Genomic DNA, 21,272 nt, shown 5'->3' with positions numbered 1-21,272 from the left:
ATTGTCATTCTTTTTCTCCATTATGACAGCACCCTGTGTGGGGGCCAGTAAGAACTGACTGCCATCCTCTCAGTGTTTTATGGTCATTCACTGTTTGGTACCCTTACAAATGCTTAAAAAGTACCTTTTTCATCAGAAAAGTTTCTGCTCTGTAACCCAACTAGCTGTCTCAACTTCATGCCTCAAAAATCGAGTTCCCTCCTCTGAAAAGTCTCTTCTGACTTCTTCCAGCTGAGAAAGACACTGCTTTTCTATCTCCCACAGTTCCCTGCATAGACATCTTTACATCACAGATGTTAGAGTCACCATTTAACATGACTTTCCGACAATACTATGTGCTCTTTGCGGGCTGATTTTTCTGTTTTATTTATCTCTACTTGGAAACCCACATGGCATGCTTACTCAATATTTGTCAAAGTAATTATTGAGTGAGTAAATGCGTCTGTGTATGTGAAGTGAATGAAACATAATGTGTGAACAAATGACTGTGTTTCTCTTCCTGATTTGCTCCCAGTAAATTCTCTATTGTTTGATAGATGTCCTATATTGATAGTGCAGATTTGGAGTTCATGTAAAAATTTAAAAATTTTAAGGACACTTGAGTACACCAAGTAAGAAAATGAGATTAAAGCCCCCCCACCACCACTCTAACTGAGCTAATGGTGAGGCTATTTAAAGGTGAGGCATTTAACACTATGGAATTTTAAACAGAGCCAATTCGACAGTGCTTAATCTGAACAATGTAATTATTTTAGGATGTTGGAGACTAAATTATGAAGAACACATTTTATTAGTCATGAATAAATTGCCAATTCTTTGTTGTTTAGAAATTTACTAAACCCCCCTAGATATTTTTGAATTATGGGATTTGATTTAACTACCAGACATTAATGAGATTAAATAATTCACTAAAAGAGGCAGCTTTTAATTGGCACAATTTCATTTCAGTAATGCCCATGTTTTCTCTAAATTATTTAATATGTGACTTTAATTCCCACGGAACAGCTTATACTTAAATGAATTTGGAACACTACCATTTTGATATAAGAAAATGTCAACCTTTTATACAAAACTACATACTTGGCCTACTGTACTGTTATGTGTATACATCAGAGCAAGGTCCATGATGATATCCTATATGTATTTAGAAACATAACTATTAGACATTCAAATAGTATACATCTTATTCCTCAGTTTAAAAAAAAAGATAAAAGGCAATCATTTAGTAATTTTAAGTTCATTTAGGCACTAAAGTTAGGACTGGTGCTGAAAAAATGTTGATACTTGGATTGGAGAAATCAGAAGAGCAATCAAAATGGTATAAATGAAGTAGTTAAACAGTTAACACTTTTTGACCTAGTAGTAAATAATTGGTAAAAATTATATTTATAGCTATTAGATTTGGACAGATTGAAAAGTCTGTGTGAAAACTACCTTTAGACATAGTGTAACCACCTAAAACTCCCGTGTAGATAGTCACAATACTTCCCTCATCTTTTGAGACATACCTATAATATTTCAAGAATTCTATCTCTTTTCCCATAAATTATGACAATTATCAGAAAATGAATCTCAGTTTTGAATACAGATAATTCAGTTCTGCCACTGATTTACTCCTTCTTCCAAAAGCATTTCAATTTCTTAGTATTTAAGTCATTCTATTACATCTCTTGAAGCTATTGACTTTCCTCCAACCCAACTTGAACCTGCCAGCCCGAGCCATCAACTCTCCTGCAAATCACTCTTTAACAGTTTCCCATTTTATTCTGGAGCTTCACTAATACATTCTCTACTAAGAAACCAGAGAAACTTTTAAAATATTTAAATAAGTCAATGTCACTTATCTGCTTAATGACTTCTATGAGTTTTCATTGCCATTAGCGTAATATCCAAAATCTTTTTCATGCCCTCCAAGACCTCAGTATTCTGACTCCTCCCTACACCTCCCACCTCAAACGGATGCCACGTTCCCTCTCATACTCATTGCCCCAGCAACGTTTCCTCCTCAGTTCCTTAAGATCTTATGATATTTCCTATCAAAGAGTTTTGCCAGCTTTTGCCTAGAATTTTCCTCCCACTCTGTCCTGCACTTGCTAACTCTTACTAACTTTCAGGTCTTACCTTAAATGTCACTTCTTCAGAGACCTCCAGTCTTTTACATACATCTATATCTTGCAATTCTCTTTTACCAATGAATGCACCTCGCTTTAACAATTTCTTACATGTCTGTCTCCCGCATGAGATTTAAAAGTCTGTGATGACAGAAGTCATGTCTGTCTTGTTCGGCATTTTATCCCTTCTCTATAATTAGGCGCTAACAAAATAAAGAGTAGGCACACTCGGCTATCTCTGAGCAGGAGTGGCCCAAACATCAGCTCACCAATTCCACTGAAATTCGTTGCACTGGAATATGATTGTGCTGAATCTAAATCCAAGGTCAGGACAACCAGAGGAGGCCAGAAGTTTAGGTTAGTGGGTCCCTCACAGGACTCAGTCTAAAACAGAAAAAGCATTAGTGAGCCACATGCCCCAACAACTTGAGTTAAAACAAACAAACCAAAAAAAGCAGAAGAAGAGAGAATAAAATAATTTTAAGATAAAAATAACTGAGGTTAAAAGTGACAATCAAAATTTTGTGCCTTGAAGTAGAAAACAACCTTAGGCATTACCTGACACAACTTGCCAAATAATGAGGAAATATTCTATCCTATCCCACGCCCCTTTTATCCTTCTAGTGGTGTTCCACCTTCTAAAAAAAACTGTGTTGATGAAACCGCAGGGTAATAAGCCTCATGAAGACAGAGGAATCCCTTGGTGTTTAGAGAAAATGACAGAGGCTAGTAGGGCAGAAGTCCTCCTGGACAGGTGCTCCCTGGCAAGGTGAATTGCAAACCTCAGTTCTTCCTCACCTCTGTATTTTACTCTCCCATTTCCTTTCTTTCTTTCATTTTATTTCCCCTCCCTTTATCCATCGTTCCTCCCTAGTTCTCTAGCTCTCTCCTTTATCTCTAATATTGTCCTCTTCCATCATGCTGAATTTTCTTTAATCAAAGTAAGTTCTTTAATTGAAAAGTGGTTTTTATTTCCATCTTATGGGGCTTCAAAATGCAGAAGACAGAAATAGGAGAAAAATGGTGAATTAGGGGCAGAAAAATACGTGAAGGAAATCTGACCCTCTGCACTCTCCCGTATTCCTCTGTAAATTAGATTCTATGAAAGAATGGTGAGGGGTGGGTGGCAGACAGCAGAGCCAGAAGGGGATCAGGAAGTGAAATGTACTTAAACAGCTTCTTTGTGTTCAAGTATAGGCTATCACGGATCATACTGAACACACTATCTCTGTGTGTATGTTCTGCTTGTGTGTTTAGATTTATAATGTGATAAAAAAAAAGAGGAAGAACTGGTTTTTGAAGGCGAGGACTCTACCAATAGATGAAAAAGGGAAAATTCCGTTTTTCACTAAATTGCAAAGAAATGTCACCCATTGAAAAAACAACTGGTAGACTATTACATACTGAAGATAAGTTACACATTCCCACTGTAATAGTTACCTCAGGTGAAAAATTTTAAATCTTTCCTTTGTGATTTAGGATTGACTTTGTCTTTTATATTTGACTTGCTGAGCTTTCCATTGAATATTTTACCTTCTCGAATATTATGTTCCATATACTCACTTATGTCTCATTCAAAACACCATGAGTTATTCTCAAGGCTTCTGCAACGGTCTTCTAAATTGGTCTCCCTTCTTCCCCTCTTGCTTTCTAGTCTATTCTCTAATGCTTAGCCAGAGTGATCCTGTTAAAGTGTAAATGAGACTCTGCCACACCTGTGCCTTATCCAAACCCTTCCATGGACAACAGGCTTTATACTGCCCAGCCCCTTTCTACTTCTCTAACTTCATCTTCTGATATTCTCCTTTTTTCTTTTGTTCTCTCTTGGTTAAGAATACTGTCGTCCTTGCTGTTCCTTGCATTGAACACCTTTTCCCTACTTACCAACATGACTCACAGTCTTAATGCCTTCAGGTTTCTGCTAAAATGTCATTTTGTCAGAGATACAGCCTTGATCACTTTATGTAAAACTGCCTCTTCTCATCATTAGCATTCCTTATTCTCTTATTCTGACACATTATTTGTTTGTTTATTGTCTGTCTGCCATCACTTGAATATAAACTCCAAGAGGACAAGAATATAATTTTTTTCACAGGTGTATTCCCAGTTCTTGGAAGAGTATGGCACTGTAATGAAAATCTGTTGAATAAAAGATTGTTCTCAGTACGTAAGTGACATGCACAGATTTCATGGTATGAGTACCTAGATAATCACCTGTAGATAAAAACAGTAATATCTACTTTTGCTAATTAACCTGAGATAGAGTTCAAGGGATTTGCAAGAGATTATACATTAAAAACACAGAACCAAGTCCGGAGACCCTGTCTTCATAATTACTTCTTTTTCTATTTTTCTTGCATCTTGTAAGGGAGAATCAGCTGGACATACTTCCAAAACATAAAACAGCAAAGCTTCTGACACCTGACAAAAGGGCAGAGTAACGAGCTGCCTTATTTATAAGAAGTTATGTTCAGAGAAAAAAAATCCAAGTGGTAGAAACTAACTGTTGAGTGTGATGTAACAAAGCTTGGAGGATATGCCACAGCCCAGTCAGAATTCAACTTTCAAATCCCTACTAGAATGTCATGAGACATTATACATTGTTAAAAAGCTGCCAGTTCCTTCCCCAGAGCAGATGCCATCTCTGTGATGGGTGAAGCAATTTTCTCTGCTGATCTGTGAAGGTTCTTCAGCCCTTGAGTTCTCTGGAAATATGAGTGCAAGATATTGAGTGTGAAATGTTAAAAACAATAACTAGTTATTCATGCCGTTCAAATGTAATTTGTTTACAGGAAAGACCTGACTTTTCTGAAGTGGTATATTCAGGTTTCAAATTAAATACTTATACTGAGAAATATGTTATCTTATGATGTGCGTAATTATAGTTTACCTCTCATTTCTTTTCTTATCTTTCATTCAGTGTGTTCAGTATGATCCGTGATAGCCTATACTTGAACACAAAGAAGCTGTTTAAGTACATTTCACTTCCTGATCCCCTTCTGGCTCTGCTGTCTGCCACCCACCCCTCACCATTCTTTCATAGAATCTAATTTACAGAGGAATACGGGAGAGTGCAGAGGGTCAGATTTCCTTCACGTATTTTTCTGCCCCTAATTCACCATTTTTCTCCTATTTCTGTCTTCTGCATTTTGAAGCCCCATAAGATGGAAATAAAAACCACTTTTCAATTAAAGAACTTACTTTGATTAAAGAAAATTCAGCATGATGGAAGAGGACAATATTAGAGATAAAGGAGAGAGCTAGAGAACTAGGGAGGAACGATGGATAAAGGGAGGGGAAATAAAATGAAAGAAAGAAAGGAAATGGGAGAGTAAAATACAGAGGTGAGGAAGAACTGAGGTTTGCAATTCACCTTGCCAGGGAGCACCTGTCCAGGAGGACTTCTGCCCTACTAGCCTCTGTCATTTTCTCTAAACACCAAGGGATTCCTCTGTCTTCATGAGGCTTATTACCCTGCGGTTTCATCAACACAGTTTTTTTTAGAAGGTGGAACACCACTAGAAGGATAAAAGGGGTGTGGGATAGGATAGAATATTTCCTCATTATTTGGCAAGTTGTGTCAGGTAATGCCTAAGGTTGTTTTCTACTTCAAGGCACAAAATTTTGATTGTCACTTTTAACCTCAGTTATTTTTATCTTAAAATTATTTTATTCTCTCTTCTTCTGCTTTTTTTTGGTTTGTTTGTTTTAACTCAAGTTGTTGGGGCATGTGGCTCACTAATGCTTTTTCTGTTTTAGACTGAGTCCTGTGAGGGACCCACTAACCTAAACTTCTGGCCTCCTCTGGTTGTCCTGACCTTGGATTTAGATTCAGCACAATCATATTCCAGTGCAACGAATTTCAGTGGAATTGGTGAGCTGATGTTTGGGCCACTCCTGCTCAGAGATAGCCGAGTGTGCCTACTCTTTATTTTGTTAGCACCTAATTATAGAGATACACATACCACACACACACAAAACCACCCTCTCTTTACCATTATGACCAGCAACTTTACTCTTTATAGGAAAATACTTCATGTATTTATGTAGCTAAAAATGTCATAGCATTCTAAGAAGCGCAATGAAGAAGTAGCAAGTTTGTAAAAACACATGTGGCGTTCATGACTAGGCATAGTTACCCGCAAAGTTTGTCCATTCTTTACCCTTAACTTATTCATTCATTCATGTGACAGTCATTTTTGATCACCTGTTATGTACCACATGCTTTCAGAGATATAAATAAGTTGAGCACACTGGATGAAAGATAAGAAAAGAACTGAGAGGTAAACTATAATTACATACATCATAAGATAACATATTTCTTACTATAAATGTTTAATTTGAAACCTGAATATACCACTTCAGAAAAGTCAGGTCTTTCCTATAAACAAATTGCATTTGAACGACATGAATAACTAGTTATTGTTTTTAACATTTCACACTCAATATCTTGCACTCATATTTCCAGAGAACTTAAGGGCTGAAGAACTTTCGCAGATTAGCAGAGAAAATTGATTCACCAATCACAGAGATGGCATCTGCTCTGGGGAAGGAGCTGGCAGCTTTTTAACAATGTATAATTAACATCTTGCTGGATTTTTTAATGTTCCAAAGAGATATGTGACTTCTTTCTTAGAGGTAACAGAGGTAAACCAGGAACACTAGGAAACTGGGAAACACTCAAGAATTATGAACTACTTGTCTTTCCTTCTCCTTCAGTGACAGTTTCTCTTTTTCTCAATTCTCAGGGATCCATTTCAACACATCACATAAAAAGCAGCTTTCTTAACATGGTTTGGGAGGTTAATGAATTTCTTGGATCCAGAAATCCATGAAATTATAAGCAAACTTTAGCATTTAGCATATGTGTTTGAGAACAAACAAACAAACAAACAAAAACCAATGCAAACTAGTTTAAATGAGAAAGGGAATTTCTTAGCTCATGCTACCAAAAAGTCAAAAAGTACAGTTGGCTTCAAGAAACTCTTGTTCCCAAAGCTCAAAAGATATTAGGGCTCTGTCTTCTCCTTACCTCAATACAGATCTCTGAAATGTGGCAGAAATGAGGACTTCTACTTGCCCAAGACTCACATCCTGCCACCTGAAAATCTAAGGGAAAAAGGGCACCCTCCCCACAGAGGGATATAATAATTAATTTTATGTGTCAACTTTACTGGGCTAAGAGATGCCCAAATGGCTGGTAAAACACTATTTCTGGGTGTATCTGTGAGAGTGTTTCCAGAAGAGATTAGCATTTGAATTAGTACACTGAGTAAAGAAATTAGTTAGCCCTCACCAGTTACAGTGGGCTATCCACCCACTCACTCTGCAATGAACAAAAAAAGGTAGAGAAAGGAGAATTGGACCTCTCTGCCTGAGTAGGAACATCCATCTTCCTCTGCCCTCAGACATCAATGCTCCTGGTTCTTGGCGTTCGAACTCCCACTGGGACTTACATAATTGGCTCACTTGGTTCTCAGGACTTTGAGTTTGGACTGGAACTACATCATCAACTCCAAATAAACCACAATTAAATCGGTTCCACCAATGAAGAGGGGGGAGATTTACCCTAAGAAAGAGGGAGTGGTATGGCCACCAAAAGCAGCAGATCAGTCCTAAGTATCTATATGCATATTTATAAGCAAGAGAAGAAAGTGTCGAAAACTTTCTTCAGATTCTAAAAGGAGTCTGTGATGTCCTCTCAAAAGTTTAAATAGCATTGTAATGAGTATAGCATTATTACCTGGAGGTACAGAGAAAGAGAATCCCCAAGAATGAAAAAGCAGGTATTTTTCAATGGCAATAGGATTTGACCAGCATGAATTTCCTCTTGTCAAATAACCGTAATTTAGCATCAAGGGATTCATTCAAGTTCTTACAGAAATGGAGATCATAAACTTTCAAGAGCCTAAATCATGTGCTGAATAGAAACTCAGTTTCTCATGAGATGAGTTTGTTTGTTGTCGTTATTTTTCTCCTTGTTTTGACTGGTAGGCCCTACAATCATGACACATGGCGGATAATCACAAAGAGACTGTTTTATCTCCCACTGTCTTTTCAAATTCATTTCGTGTGGTAAGCTCTTCGCCTGCTCTTGGATAAAAACTCAGGCACTGTCATGACCCATGTGATGACTCAGATAATAAGAGCCATGTTACTTCAAATTGTCAAACACAGTGAGACTCAGAAAGTTAGAATGCCTATAATACTAAAACTCTGATCTTCATTTAATTTTTCTGTGAAGTCCTGGCTTCATTTTTATGTCTAAGGATTTTTGATGCACATCCAGCCTGCAACTGTAATAATGTGCATAGATTGTTAAAAAAAAAATCCTGAATGGATCCAACATATAACACAACCAGAACACTGAACAAGCAAGACTAATGGAATCCAATCCCAAAGCAACATTTTCTTTTTTCTTCTTTCCTGGCCTTTTACCTTTGTTTGGAAAAGCTTGCTTTTCCTATCCTGGGTAATAGTTGCTTAGTGCTCAAAATTTAGACAATACAAAGTTTCCTTAAAGCAACAAATGCATAGATTTGATTCACTTCTTAGCATATCCAGACTAATATAATAATCCAAGATCCCACTTTCCTTCAAAGTTATAGCTACTTTACTCCCTGCTAGGGCCCACAGAAGATAGAAAAATAAATGAGCCAAGTAAGAAGGCATATTCAGCTTACTGTTTTCTCCCTGTGTTCCTCCACTATATTGCTAACCATGGTTTCTGAATCCTCCAAAGCTGAAGCATAAGGAGGGAGAGATGTTAATTAGAGAGGCGAACATTTGTACTTGTTACTGTCATAGCTGGTTCTGTATTCTCTGGTCCTGGCTTTTTCTTGCACAGCACATTGGTTGGTCCTGCCCTAGTTGCTACCAACCTCTCACCTGCAGTATTTTTGATTTAGACCGTGCACTCACCTTATCACTTCCTTCTTCCTCAGCCCATCAGAGTCCGGCAATTCATGTCCAACTTTTTTGTGCTGAGTCTGTTTGCTCCTCTAAGCAACCCACTTGGTCAGGACCTGAAATGATTTTACTCAAGTTTGATCTCACCATTGTCCATATCATGTTCAAGTGACGCAGTCACTCGTCTTTAGCCCTCACATGCTCAGGGAATGTAGGCCCATCCTCACAGAGTCACTTCAGCCCTGACCACTTAGGTATCTCAGGTGGATGCAGACACTAATCCATGGTATCCTCTATTCCTGCTCCTCCAAATGCACAGGGCGTGTGTCATGTTCTCCCTCTATACTTGGATTAAAAGGAGGGGTCAGGGCTTCCCTGGTGGCGCAGTGGTTGAGAGTCCGCCTGCCGATGCAGGGGACACAGGTTCGTGCCCCAGTCCAGGAGGATCCCACATGCTGCGGAGCGGCTGGGCCCGTGAGCCATGGCCGCTGAGGCTGCGCGTCCCGAGCCTGTGCTCCGCAACGGGAGAGGCCACAACAGTGAGAGGCCCACGTACCGCAAAAAAAAAAAAAAACAAAGGAGGGGCCAATGGTGGAGGCTTTCCAAAGAAATTCTTTCTCAATCTCCAATAATCTGACACTTTATAATACCAATTTTGGCAAGGGATAATATAATTGATTTTCAAATATTTCCTTAATATTTTTGCATTTCGTTCTGGCTCTTCATTTTGTAATATCATCTTTATTTGATTTTGTTGATTCAATCAAATGTTCTACTTTAACAACCTGTTAAAATGTTATTTGTTATTTTTAAATATATTTCTCATTTTGTGTCCGATAATATAATTCTAAATAAAATGAAGTAGAAAAATGTCTGTATGAGTCTATGAATCACAGTGTTTACATATCAATTCCAGTTACAGTGTCCATTTACTCTAAAATTGTTCAACAAGAATGACTATATGTCATGAGTAATTGTTTCAACTTCTCCTTAGGTGGATATATTTGTTCCATGGAGTTAGCCTTTCTCTGGAATACGTATGTTTGCTGCTTTCCTCCAAGTCATAATACAGAGTCCATAAATATGTATACACTATCCATTTCATCCTATTCACCTTAAATGAAACTTTCCTGCACATGGATATTGTCCCTCACCTACTGCATATCCCCATGCCCAGAATTAGCCCAGACAACTTTTCTCTTGACTTACTTGCTTCTTCTACCCTCTTATCTCCCCATCTTAGCTCTTGGCAATAACTTTGTTCAAAAGACTATTTGAAGGAACTACTCTGCCTCCCATGGTTATGGATGTGTCCTTTGCCCTCCAGTGACCCACATCCAGGCACCCCTGGGACACTCCTGAAACTCTCATCAGTGCCTAGGCCCATCAGTTAAGAGGGATTCAATACAAAAGGCTAACTCTTGTCATCTAATGGCGGTGTTTATGTGTGTTTGTTTTCATGGCAGTATTAATTGCTATCACAAGACAAGGATCTGTTACAATCAGCCATTTATTTGATAGTGTCCATTTGATTATTTATTTTTATCTTGAAAGCAGAGTGCAATTTTTAAAGTGCATCAGTCCCTTCGCTCTCTGACTAAAATAGGGAATGAGTTCTTTCTTCTCATTCCATCAGTCAAAGCATCACAAACAAAGCTTTGATGGATGATCAGCCATGATGAATTAGAATTATGTCATTATTAGAAAATGTCCCATGATCACTTTTCCAAGTGTATATCAATTATAGAGTCTTTGAATTTAGATATAAGTAGCCAGGAAAACATCTTCCTGTCTCTGCCCTTTATGCAGTACCTTTTGCAGTTAACTCTTTCGTTGCTTTGTCCCTAATGGCTGTGATTTTAATACTATCGTATCAACCTAAATAATAGCTTGGGCTTCCTCTAAAGACATTCCTTTTGACAGTCTTCTTAGTCATACTGCTGGATTCCTCCAGCACTTCCTAATAGAGAGCAACCAAGTGAGACTGAAATGGAGAGAACATTTCATTCCAGATTCAAACAATTGTCACTCACACAAGTTGACATTTTGAGTCTCATTATATTGTTTCAAGAACAAGTCATGCACTTACTATACACTGTCTTATAATATTTCACCAATACGCTTCCAGTCTGTATGATACAATAAAATTCCTTGGTATTCTACCTGGCAATATTTCCTCTACTTACAAGTAAGGCAATAAATGAACCACTCACTGAAATATGCTCCTTAGGGAGGCAGCAAAGCACAATGGTGCTTATGGCAGTTGAGCCCTAGGGAAAAGTAAATGAGCTTTAGAATCAAAGAGAATTCCCTGGTGGTCTAGTGGTTAGGACTCCGCACTTCCACTGCAGGGTGCACGGGTTCGATACTTGCTTGGGAACTAAGATCCCACATGCTGTGCAGCCAAAAAAAGAAAAAGAGAATCAAAGAGAATTGTGACAAGTTGGATGCTTTTCATGGCTTCTCCTTTGCAAGTTCTCAAAGCACATTTGTTCTATTTTACTTTTCACATTTTTGATATCTGAAAATTAATATACATATATATATGAATGCCCAGTATGGCTTAGAAATTTGATTCAGCCCATTGGAGTTAATGATAAGAAAAGAACTGTTTTTCTTGCAGAACTCAGTATTAATATATACAATAATTTAAAGTTTTTTCAAACTAGGCAGTATGCACACTCTTTTCCTTTGGTAAAGAGGAATGGAATGCAAATTATTGGTCTCTTTTCAGTGCCTAGAGAAAATTATAGAAGAAACAAACAAAAAAAGTTACATTAAATGTGGAAATTTACATAGGAAAGAACAGGCTTTTTATCTGTTTTGACAGAACTTTATTTAACAATATTAGAAGTCTTATTTTTATAATAAGAAAACATAGAAACTATAAGATAGAATATGTGTAGAAATGCTGTGTTTTATCACGATCACAGAGGATAGCTTAATCACCTCAATGCTGTATTCACTCTGTTCAAAAACAAAAAAGAAGTCTCATTTGGAGAAATCATATCTTACTTTTTATTACTATTTTCAAATTTTTATTTTGGAATCAAAATAAAGTTTGATTCTATACTCATGTGGAATTTTCAGTCACATTCTGTAGGCAACTACCCAGCTTCATAATTGCTGAGTAATAAACAGAAGAGAAGAGAACTTCCTTAATATTTTCAGTTAGTGAAATTCACTGGAAGGAATATTCAATTAAAGATGGACAGGACTATAATCTAGCTACAGATCTTTTATTAAACTATTTATTTTCCTTGCAAAAAAACAAGGTGAAGAAATATATAAATGCTCTAAAAAGTGCGAAATGCAACCCAAACGTAAAACATCTCAATGACAGAGCTCATTTTAGTCCTTCTAGATTTTTCTAACTTTGACACTATTCATCAGAATGGTTTCAGCGTTTATATTCAAGAACAAGAGTAAAGAAAATTAGATGACAGGTGAAATTCAAAGGGAGATACATCCATGCCACATGACTCTTATCTCACTGTGACAACACTGGTGTGGCAGACAGACTCCAGGGCAGCTGCCTGTGATCTTTGTTTCCTAGTATACACATCCTTGTATAACCTTTACTCCCTGCTCATGGGTGGGGCCTGTCACTCCTTCCTAGCCAACAGAACATGGCAAAGGTGATGAGATGCTACTTCTATGATTGTGTTACTATCTACAAGGCTCTGTCTTGCTAACAGACTCTCTCAAAAGACTCTACTTGTAGGCTTGATGAAGTAAGGAGCCATGTTGGAAAAGACACATGGCAAGGAACTGTGGGTGGCCTCTATGAATTGTGAGCAACTTCTAGGAGCTGAGCACAGCCTCCAACAGACAGCTAGCAAGAAGTCAGGTCTTGTGGTATATAGTCACAAGAAAATGAATTCTGTCAACAGCTTTTGTGAGCTTAGAAATGGATTCTTCCTCATCTCAGATAGGAGTGCAGTCTGGTCACATCTTTTTTTTAATTTTTTTTTTTTACATCTTTATTGAAGTATAATAGCCTTACAATGGTGTGTTAGTTTCTGTTTTATAACAAAGTGAATCAGTTATACATATACATATGTTCCCATATCTCTTCCCGCTTGCGTCTCCCTCCCTCCCGCCCTCCCTATCCCACCCCTCTAGGCGGTCACAAAGCACCGAGCTGATCTCCCTGTGCTATGCGGCTGCTTCCCACTAGCTATCTATTTTACGTTTGGTAGTGTATATGTGTCCATGCCACCCTCTCACTTTGTCACAGCTTCCCCTTCCCCTTCGCCATATCCTCAAGTCCATTCTCTAGTAGGTCTGTGTCTTTATTCCTGTCTTACCCCTAGGTTCTTCATGACATTTTTTTTTCTTAAATTCCATATATATTTCTAAGAGCCTGAGCAGACATCTCAGCTACTCTGTCACTAGATTCCCAACTCCCAACCCACAGAAAATGTGAAATAATAAAGTGTGTGCTGTTTTAAGCTGCTAAGCTTATTATATTTGTTATTCAGTAACAGAAAACTAATATAGTTGGTAAAGGATTCATTATTAACCTGACCTAGCTAGTGATAACTATCAAGCCAGGAGGTTAAATGATCTTTTGATAAGTCACAGCCTGATATTGGTCATCATTCTCTCTGAAATACTGATCGTAAATTTAATACTCCCACATTTGCACTGAATCAGCTGGCTCTACCCTAAAATTTGGAAATCTAAATCAAAAGATTATTTGCCGTTAACAATTATCTACATGTTTCTTCTCACTCTAACTGTAAGAAATATCAAACAATACTGGGTCCAAAGATATATAAATGAGTAAAAATATGTTTGTAAACTATGTCTAGTTCTTTCATTACAACTGTCTGAGTCATCACCAAGAAGGCCTAGAATATCAGACGCTTTTTGTAGCTAAAACAATAAGAATTCGTGCAGACATGCTATAAGCAGAGCATATTTATTAAGTGCCACTTAATATGTCTACTTTCTAATATTAAAAGGCACCAACTATTTTATTTCCATTTTCCCATTCTGTTCTTCTTTTTTTCCCCATTCTCTTCTATTATTTCCTCAACATTGGAGTCTCTTAATTTCTGATTTAAACGTTCCAAAGTGCAGAATGCAATAATCAATTATCTAACACCAATGGTTACTCTCTTTGCCCAGTGGGCTCTAAGTACTAAGAGGAAATCTGTTAGGTCTTCTCCCCTTATATGAGGATTCTATGAGATTAAATTCTTAGCTCTAGTGTTAAATGTATTAGCAACCATCCAAAACTAAGTGAGCTAATTCTCTGCTTTTCCCAACAGAGAGACACCAAAGAGGACTTTGGATCACTCCATTTGAATGTTTCTATTTAAGTATAGGTGACATAGTGAGCACAAAAATACCCTTTTCTCTAAAAGACCTCCTCCCTACCAAGACATGCAGTGCTTTCCTGGGCCACTTCCCCCTACTCTAGTGGGAACTCCAACTATTTTTATATCAGAGTAAGTGCTGGAAATTGTTCAGCTACTATTTTCTAGTATTTTTTTTTTCCCACCACCTTTGTGTAGTTTTATCTCATAGATGTCCAACTAAGTACACAGCCAGAGACTAGAGCATCGTCACTTCTCTGCAAATCTGCAGGTCTCTTTCTGCCCTACATATTCTAGCCACCCTGCCTTCTTGTCACTCTGATTTCTATGTTCTCAATTCAGGGTGACTGCTAGGCTCTGTTTAGGATCTTGCCCCCTCTTCACCTCTCTCTGTAGCAGTCTGGAAACTGCTTTTGGATATGAAGGTGAAGCAATCATAGATTAACCTCATTTTTTACCCCTTTTGTGTAGATCATTGCCTATTGCCTAATGTTGAAAAACAGTTGTTTCATATATTAGTCCAGTTTTCTGGTTGTATCAAAGGAGTTTGATCTCAAATAGCAAAGGAGTTTGCTATTCTAATGGCAATTAATCTTTTCTTGGCCAATACCAGGAGTCCTCATATCTTTTTCACTCTATCCTTCACAAAATGAAGGATACCATGTGTGACTTGGCATTATCATAGACAGCACCTGTACCACACAATTGAACCCCAAAGAAATGATAAGCTGGAGAGAGAAGTTTTCGCTCTGGGGAAAGTAATTTGGAGGCTCAATGGACAAGAGCAGACATCCTGGGTTTATATCCTGGTGTGCTACCTATTAGCTATGTGACCTTTTGCAAATCATTAAGTGTTCTCTGCCCCAATTTTCCCAAATGTCAAACGTGGACAGCAATAATACCTCTCATACGAGTGTTGTGAAGATTCAATTATTTGATACATGCAAAGTGCTTGAAGAGTGCCTAGCATATGTTAATTATTATATATTATTTATAATTATAATAATTATTATTACTATTATAGCTTGAGGAGATGAGAAAAACGGTGTTGAGAAAAATGGGTGATATGGGTGATATGACTATTTGGTTGGAGAGTAAAAGACAATACTCCTCAATACATGTGAACTATGTATTACCAAGGATGGGTTATATTACCAAGGATGGGTTCTGTGGTCCTACACTAAGGCTAAAGTTCAAAAAAGTGTCCTGAAAGTATGTGCAGTTACAACTAGAGAAGAAAAAAAATTTCTTGATAGATATAGAATTAAACACAAAGTCAGAAAATTTTGTGAAATGTTCTTCTCTGATGGCCTTTAAAATTAGGCGGATCCAGGATCCTTTGAATACAAGGGTAAAGTTCTAAATTGTCCTGATAGCAGAGGGTGTTCATTCACCCATGTGTTTGTTTCTTCATTCACCCATGTGTTTGTTTCTTCATTCAATAAAGGGTGATTAACATCTATTATGGCTTTTGTTTGAGGTCTTATCTGATACAAAGATAAAGCATGGGCTTCCCAACCTTGACAAGCTCAGAATGAAGAGGTAAAGGACGATATAAAAACACATCATTTCAAGGCAAATAGATGTCTAGAGTGTAATGAAAGAACCAAAAATAATTGCCTAAGAGTAATTGTAGCCTTAATTTAAGGTTAAAAGATACTGTATTGACAGTTTATTTTAAAAACATCAACTCATATTATTTTCCTACAGAAATCTCAAATAATTAATTTTTTTAAATGGAAAGGATGTTTTCATTCAATGATAGTGAATGACTAACCATTATATGCCAATAAATATATTTAATAATCAGTTAAAATTTAATCTTCAAATATTCAAAGATTAAAATTAAAGCAAAGATAAACAATGTTTCTCCTCACTTTGGCCTCCCTTTGTAGCTCTCTAAACTCTATGATTTCAAAAAATGAATGATGACTAATTCTAGATACCCCCATGAAGATAATCTTCAGAAAATCCATCTTATTTCATTTGACCTCATGAGGGACTGAAGATAGGTATGTCAAGTGTAATAGAGAATAAGAAATAAAAAAGATAGCTACCAAGTGGTGATAGATGTGCAATTCTGTGAATACTTTAAAAATCACTTAATTGTACACTTTAAAAGCATGAACTTGGGAGATTGGTTCAGGATGGCGGAATAGAAGGATGTGCGCTCACTCCCGATTGCAAGAGCACCAGAATCACAACTAACTGCTGAACAATCATTGAAAGAAAGACACTGGAACTCACCAAAAAGATACCCCACATCCAAAGACAAAGGAGAACCTGCAATGAGACGGTAGGAGGGGTGCAATCACAATAAAATCAAATCACATAATGGCTGGGTGGGTGACTCACAAACTGGAGAACACTTATACCAGAGAAGTCCATCCACTAGAGTGAAGGTTCTCAGCCCCATGTCAGGCTTCCCAACCTGGGGGTCTGGCAACAGGAGAAGGAATTCCTAGAGAATCAGACTTTGAAGGCTAGCGGGATTTGATTGCAGGACTCGGGGAAACAGAGACTCCACTCTTGGAGGGCACACACAAAGTAGTGTGCACATCAGCACCCAGGGGAAGGAGCAGGGACCCCATAGGAGACTGAACCAGACCTACCTGCTAGTGTTGGAGGGTCTCCTACAGAGGCAGGGGGTTGCTGTGGGGACAAGGACACTGGCAGCAGAAGTTCTGGGAAATACTCCTTGGTATAAGCCCTCCCAGAGTCCGCCATTAGCCCCACCAAAGAGCCAGGTAGGCTCCAGTGCTAGGTCGCCTCAGGCCAAACAACCAACATGGAGGGAACCCAGTCCCACACACCAGCAGACAAGCAGGTTAAAGTTTTACTGAGCTCTGCCCACCAGAGCAACACCAAGCTCTACCCACCACAAGTCCCTCCCATCACAAGCCTCTTAGATAGCCTTATCCACCAGAGGGCAGACAGCAAAAGCAAGAAGAAATACAATTCGGCAGCCTGTGGAAGGAAAACCACCTTCACAGAAAGATAGACAAAATGAAAAGGAAGAGGACTTTACCAGATGAAGGAACAAGATAAAACGCCAGAAAAACAACTAAATGAAGTGGAGATAAGCGACCTTCCAGAAAAAGAATTCAGAATAATGATAGTGAAGTTGATCCAGGACTTTGGAAAAAGAATGGAGGCAAAGATCAAGAAGATGCAAGAAATGTTTAACAAAGACCTAGAAGAATCAAACAAACAGAGATGAACAATACAATAACTGAAATGGAAAAAATACACTAGAAGGAAGCAATAGCAGAATAACTGAGGCAGAAGAACAGGTAAGCGACCTGGAAGACAAAATGGTGGAATTCACTGCCATGGAACGGAATAAAGAAAAAAGAATGAAAAGAAATGAAGACAGCCTAAGAGACCTCTGGGACAATATTAAACTCAACAACATTCATATTATAGGGGTCCCAGAAGGAGAAGAGAGAGAGAAAGGATCCGAGAAAATATTTGAAGAGATTATAGTCAAAAACTTGCCTAACATGGGAAAGGAAATAGCCACACAAGTCCAGGAAATGGAGAGTATCCCAGGCAGGATAAACCCAAGGAGAAACATGCCGAGACACACAGTAATCAAATTGACAAAAATTAAAGACAAAGAAAAATTATTGAAAGCAACTAGGGAAAAACAACAAATAACGGACAAGGGAACTCCCATGAGGTTAACAGCTGATTTCTCAGCAGAAGCTCTACAAGCCAGAAGGGAGTGGTACGATGTATTTAAAGTGATGAAAGGGAATAACCTACAACCAAGATTACTCTACCCGGCAAGGATCTCATTCTGATTGGACGGAGAAATCAAAAGCTTTACAGACAAGCAAAAGTTAAGAGAATACAGCACCACCAAACCAGCACTACAACAAAGGCTAAAGGAGTTTCTCTAAGTGGGAAACACAAGAGAAAAAAAGGACCTACAAAAACAAACCAATAACAATTAAGAAAATGATAACAGGAACATACATATCGATAATTACCATAAACATGAATGGATTACATGTTCCAACCAAAAGACACAGGCTCGCTGAATGGATACAAAAACAAGACCCATATATATGCTGTATACAAGAGACCCACTTCAGACCTAGGGACACATACAGACTGAAAATGAGGGGATGGAAAAAGATATTCCATGCAAATGGAAATCAAAAGAAAGCTGGAGTAGCAATACTCATATCAAATAAAATAGACTTTCATATAAAGAATGTTACAAGAGACAAGGAAGGACACTATGTAATGATCAAGAGATCAATCCACGAAGAAGATATAACAGTTATAAATATATGTGCACCCAACACAGGAGCACCTCAATACATAAGGCAAATGCTAACAGCTATAAAACAGGAAATTGACAGTAACACAATAATAGTGGGGGACTTTAACACCTCACTTACACCAATGGACAGATCATCCAGACAGAAAATTAATAAGAAAACACAAACAATGACAAACAATGACACAATAGACCAGATAGATTTAATTGATATTACAGGACATTCCATCCAAAAACAACAGATTACACTTTCTTCTACAGTGCTCAGGGAACATTCTCCAGGATAGATCACATCTTGAGTCAGAAATCAAGCCTTGGTAAATTTAAGAAAATTGAAATCACATCAAGCATCTTTTCCTACCACAATGATATGAAATTAGAAATTAATTATAGGGAAAAAATGTAAGAAACAGAAACAAATGGAGGCTAAAGAATATGTTACTAAATAAGCAACAGATCACTGAAGAAATCAAAGAGGAAATCAAAAAATACCTAGAGACAAATTACAACAAAAACACAATGATCCAAAACATATGGGATGCAGCAAAAGCAGTTCTAAAAGAGAAGTTTATAGCAATACAAGCCTACTTCACAAAACAAGAAAAATCTCAAATAAACAATCTAACCTTCCACCTAAAGGAACTAGAGAAAGAAGAACAAACAAAACCTAAAGTGAGTAGAAGGAAAGAAATCGTAAAGATCAGAGCAGAAATAAATGAAGTAGAAACAAAGAAAGCAACAGCAAAGATCAATAAAACTAAAAGCTGGTTCTTTGAGGAGATAAACAAAATTGATAAACCTTTAGCCAGACTCATCAAGAAAAAGTGGGAGAGGATGCAATTAATAAAATTAGAAATTATAAAAGAGAAGTTACAATGGACACTGCAGAAATACAAAGCATCATAAGAGACTACAACAAGCAATTCTACGCCAATATAATGGACAACCTGGAAAAAATGGGCAAGTTCTTAGAAAGGTATAACCTTCCAAGACTGAACCAGGAAGAAATAGAAAATATGAACAGACCAATCACAAGTAATGAAATTGAAACTGTGATTAAAAATCTTCCAACAAACAAAAGTCCAGGACCAGATGGCTTCACAGGTGAATTCTATCAAATATTTACAGAAGAGCTAACACCCACCTTTCTCAAATTCTTCCAAAAAATTGCAGAGGAAGGAACACTCCCAAACTCATTCTATGAGGCCACCGTCACCCTGATACCAAAATCAGACAGAGAGACTACAAAAAAAGAAAATTACAGACCAATATCACTGATGAATATATATGCAAAAATCCTCGACAAAATAAGAGCAAACAGAATCCAACAACACATTAAAAGGATCATATATCATGATCAACTGGGATTTATCCCAGGGATGCAAGGATTCTTCAATATATGCACATCAATCAATGTGATACACGATATTAACAAACTGAAGAATAAAATCCATACGATCATCTCAATACATGAAGAAAAAGCTTTCGACAAAATTCAACACCCACTTATGATAAAAACTCTCCAGAAGGTAGGCATAGAGGGAACCTACCTCAACATAATAAAAGCCATATATGACAAACCTACAGCAAACATCATTCTCAATGGTGAAAAACTGAAAGCATTTCCTCTAAGATGAGGAACAAGACAAGGATGTCCACTCTCACCACCTTTATTCAACATAGGTTTGGAAGTCCTAGCCACAGCATTCAGAGAAGAAAAAGAAATAAAAGGAATCCAAATCAGAAAAGAAGAAGTAAAACTGTCACTGTTTGCAGATGATATGATACTATACATAGAGGATCCTAAAGCTGCCACCAGAAAACTACCAGAGATAATCAATGAATTTGGTAAAGTTGCAGGATACAAAATTAATGCACAGAAATCTCTTGCATTCCTATATACTAATGATGAAAAGTCTGAAAGAGAAATTAAGGAAACACTCCCATTTACCATTGCAACAAAAAGAATAAAATACCTAGGAATACACCTACCTACTGTATGCAGAAAACTATAAGACACTGATGAAAGAAATTAAAGATGATACCAATAGATGGAGAGATATACCATGTTCTTGGACTGGAAGAATAAATATTGTGAAAATGACTATACTATCCAAAGAAATCTACAGATTCAATGCAATCCCTATCAAATTACCAGTGGCATTTTTTACAGAACTAGAACAAAAAATCTTAAAATTTGTATGGAGATAAAAAAGACCCCGGATAGCCAAAGCAGTCTTGAGGGAAAAAAATGGAGCTGGAGGAATCAGACTCCCTGACTTCAGACTATACTACAAAGCTACAGAAATCAGGACAATATGGTACTGGCAGAAAAACAGAAATATAGATCAATGGAACAAGATAGAAAGCCCAGAGATAAACCCACGCACCTATGGTCAACTAATCTATGACAAAGGAAACAAGGATATACAATGGAGAAAAGACAGTCTCTTCAATAAGTGGTGCTGGGAAAACTGGACAGGTACATGTAAAATAATGAAATTAGAACACTCCTTAACCCCATGCACAAAAAACTCAAAATGGATTCGAGACCTAAATATAAGACTGGACACTAAAAATCTCTTAGAGGAAAACACAGGAAGAACACTCTTTGTCATAAATCACAGCAAGATG

The sequence above is a fragment of the Aethalodelphis obliquidens genome, unplaced genomic scaffold (genome assembly GCF_003676395.1).
Source record: "Aethalodelphis obliquidens isolate GAN/ISIS:26980383/991018 unplaced genomic scaffold, ASM367639v1 scaffold67, whole genome shotgun sequence".
Taxonomy (NCBI): Eukaryota; Metazoa; Chordata; class Mammalia; order Artiodactyla; family Delphinidae; genus Aethalodelphis; species Aethalodelphis obliquidens.
Note: the sequence above shows the minus strand (reverse complement) of the source record.